This window comes from Galeopterus variegatus, unplaced genomic scaffold (genome assembly GCF_000696425.1).
Source record: "Galeopterus variegatus unplaced genomic scaffold, G_variegatus-3.0.2 Scaffold11664, whole genome shotgun sequence".
In the NCBI taxonomy this organism is placed as follows: Eukaryota; Metazoa; Chordata; class Mammalia; order Dermoptera; family Cynocephalidae; genus Galeopterus; species Galeopterus variegatus.
The window spans coordinates 48,944-53,035 of record NW_007737775.1 but is presented as its reverse complement, the minus strand read 5'-3'; the positions used below and the strand labels follow the sequence as shown (position 1 = coordinate 53,035).

The 4,092-nt window shown below is 42.2% G+C and overlaps 1 pseudogene; it reads right to left on the bottom strand.

Moving 5' to 3' along the window:
- Positions 1 to 2,341: 2,341 nt before the first annotated feature.
- The window catches only part of LOC103610722, a 3,575-nt pseudogene continuing 1,824 nt past the window's right edge, over positions 2,342 to 4,092 (bottom strand).

The window sequence follows — 4,092 nt, the reverse complement described above, 5'->3', positions numbered from 1 at the left end:
TCCCTCTTGTGGGTATATATCCAGAGGAATGGAAATCATTATGTCAAAGAGATACCTGCACACCCATGTTTATTGCAGCTCTGTTTACAATAGCCAAGATAAGGAGCCAACCTAAATGTCCATCAATAGATGATTGGATAAGGAAACTGGTATATATACACTATGGAATACTACTCTGCCATAAAAAAGAATGAAATACTCCCATTTGCAACAAATGGATGAACCTGGAGAAACTTATGTTGAGTAAAACAAGCAAAGCACAGAGGGATAAATACCGCATGTGCTTACTCATATGTGAGAGCTAAGAGAGAAAAGAAGGAAGGAAAGAAAGACCACAGTAGTGCCATGGTCTAACAGAGGGAGGGAACATTCTTAGGGCTACAAATAGGAGTGGAGTGGAGAGGAGAAGGGGGAGGAAGGTTAGGAGATATTGGGAGGGGACAAAGGGTACAAAAGTAATTTCTGGTAATGGATATGCCCCCAGTATGAATCTGGCCTTCACATCATGGGCCAGAGGGGGAACAATTAGCTTTGTATCTGATGAATATTCTTAATAAATAAATAATTTAAAAAATAAAAATAAAATGTTTTTTTTTAAATAGCATTTATTTTCATGCTCAGGACTCTGCTGGTCAATTGTGATTCAGCTGATCTAGGCTGTTCTCAGCTGGGTGGCTTCGCTTCAGGCTGTGCAGATTGTAGGTCTGCTCCACATATCTTACTCTGGATCTGAGGTTATCCTGGGCATGTCGTTCCTGTTGTGGATAACCAACGCACAAGAGGGCAAGCCCAACCACACAAGCATATGTGTACTTCAAGTCTCTGCTCTCATCACATCTGATAACATGCCAAAATAGGTCACATGACTAAGCCGAACATCAGTGTACAAGGGAAATATATACAGTGAATGCGGAAAAAATATTTACGGAACAATAATTCAAACTATCACACAGGTCTCATCACCTCCAAAATCTGATTTCTTATTCCTCATCCTACAATGCCTCTCACTGTTCTAAAACAGTACCTCTCTAACCAAAAAAAAAAATCATTATTAAACCTCTTTTTCACCACTAATCTGCATGGGATTTTAGGTTGTTCCTTTTACTTATTGCCTATACTCACCTGGCTGAGCTCTTCCAAACAGCTGAGAGAGCCCAGCTGGAGTGTAAATATAAAGTTGATAGTCCATCATTCCATGCTCATCTCAGAGGCCAGGCTGTGCAGCCCAAATAAGCAACCTGCTGGGTCTACAAATTTGCCATGCTTTGCTCTGTTAAGACTTTATTGAGCACAGTATGCCTACAATGCCTCTCCCTGTTCTAAAACAGTACCTCCCTAACCAAAAAAAAAAAAAAATCATTATTAAACCTCTTTTTCACCACTAATCTGCATGGGATTTTAGGTTGTTCCTTTTACTTATTGCCTATACTCACCTGGCTGAGCTCTTCCAAACAGCTGAGAGAGCCCAGCTGGAGTGTAAATATAAAGTTGATAGTCCATCATTCCATGCTCATCTCAGAGGCCAGGCTGTGCAGCCCAAATAAGCAACCTGCTGGGTCTACAAATTTGCCATGCTTTGCTCTGTTAAGACTTTATTGAGCACAGTATGGTAACTCAATTAATAGTGGGAATGACACTGGCAAGTGTCACCAGATTGCAACCAATTATTTTTTCCTTAATATCTTTTCAAATTACAAGCTGACCAAGCTCAATAGGAGCCATGTCTTTCCACAGGGCATATTTAGTCTGTCTCTGCCTTCCCCACTAGCTTCCATTGCCAGAGTCCCACAACTCTGTCACCAACTATAAGCCCCTCTCTTCTTCCAAGAGCAGTGCAGCTTCCCCCCAAAGGAGCTAACTGAAAACACAAATCAGGCTGTTTGGCAAAATTTTGCGTTGTTGATAGTTTTTTTGTTTTTCTTTTCTCCACGAATCAAAAATTTGTTGATTTTATTCCTGCCTCTTCCTCATGTGGTCCTGATTAGAAAGCATAGACACAAGAAGAAGCCCCAATGCCAGCCTGAATCCACCTAAAGAAATGCATGAGGATAGATTCAAAGCCAATCAGCACCTGCCCTGAAGAATCTATAGGCACCTGGCCTTCCAATTGTCCTGGACCCTATTTGTCCCGCTGGAATTGCCATTTCAGCTCAGACTTAGAACTTGTCTGTCTCACAGTCACCAAAAGTCAAAGAATGACCGATTTTACCCATAAGCAGTTGGCTTGCCAATCTATGATCTCCAGAAAATAAAAATTCTATATACACAATGTTCAATCCAGAAAAGCCTCATGATTGCAAGTTGTCACACTGTTACTCTCACCGGTTTTTTTCCAATCCTTTTAAGCTGAAGTCCAGATAAGTAGAGGCTGACTCTCTGTATTAAACACATATTTTTCAAAGTTAAAGAAGTCCATATTATCAGGAAAGAGAAGATATATGTACTTTAGAATTTCTCCCAGAAAGGAACTTTCCATCTGGTCCCTTGGGATTAGATTGTGAAGATTATCAATAGAAGAAAAGCCACCTAAACAAATGAAGGTATATTTGCACTGAAGAATCTCCCATCCTCGATCCTGGTATTTTTTGTCCTCACTGAACCAGTACATATAGAAAAAGCTTTCCATTGCCTCTAGTCATGGCAGGCTGAAGTTGTCTTCAGGACAGCTCCATATCCTTTTGGCTGTGTTTGGGGTTTATGTCCAAGTCCACAATTCCTGGGCTCAGCCCAGTCTTGAACTGATGATACGTCTGGTAATGTATCTCCATGAAAGCTTTAGTTAGCTCCATATGGTCATTGATTAGTCCATGGTGTGCACTCAGAGCCAGGGTCCCAGGCAAAAACCACACTAAATGATCCATCTTGGCTCTGAATTTGCCATTGACATCTTCCCCCCATGAAAGTCAACTTGCTGGGCTCANATCTTGGCTCTGAATTTGCCATTGACATCTTCCCCCCATGAAAGTCAACTTGCTGGGCTCAGGCTGCTGAACTAAGTGCTCTTGTATTTATTCTCTTTATAGCTTCAACATAGTCTTCTGGAAATTGACTTTCCTTCCTTCTTCCTTGGATCCATTGTTTCAGTAGATATTCACAGTAGCTGTTCGCTCTGGCTCCAAGAGTGAAGACATCCACTGGAGTAAAGAAGCTACTATTGGTATAAGTGAATATGGGCGCTAGCCCATCATTCTTCCCGGGCAGGAAATGCATATGCGTTGTCACTTCTATCACTGCCTCCTGAAATTTTTATCTTCAGTGGCACAAGAGACTTCTCTGAACTCCAACTGAATGCTGACACTTCTAACACCAGGAACAATGCTTACATCACAGTATGGAATCTTTCAGGGAGTTCTAAATGCAGGCATTAGCAAATTTCCAATTTCTTTAACATTTTCCAAAAAGAGGCTATCTCAGAACTCCACCCAAGATACAAACAGTGATCTGAAAGCGATTCACCCCACACATTTTTCTTGACACTTTGATGCCCATCACTTGGCTTCTTCAAACTTTTTTTGTAGACCCATAATCCACTTAGTGTCCAGGGCATCAATCAGAGTTAGACCAAGACCATACACCTCACTGAATGATTTGGACAGTGGCTTAAGCTCATCATGGCCCTAAACAAACTTCCTATATCCTTTCTGTGGAGCAGGTTCCCTGTGCACACTGGTAACCAACTTCTGTGAGTCCAGTGAGACATAACACGCTCATATGCAACAAGTTACATGAAGTGGATTTATTACTTACAGGTAGGCAGCAAGGGACAACAGAAGCCTACAATCCATTATGATCAGGTCCCCCAAGGCTGGAGAAAGCTGCTCAAGGCAGACAGACTCTCCACTTGCACCACAGCTGAAGGACCCCAAAAGGCAGCCTGGCCTGGGTTATATACTTCATGGGCTACAGGAGTCACCGACCAAAGCTTTGAAGGACATCCTGCTTCCAGGGGAGGGAGGAACAAACCTCAGGCTGACCTGGCAGTTCTAGCCTACCTCAGGATATCATATCCTCAGCACATTCTACACTTACTCTTGAGAACTACAAGCAAGAAAGGGAAGGAGAACTGCGTTAGTCCAAGACCACCCAGAGAAC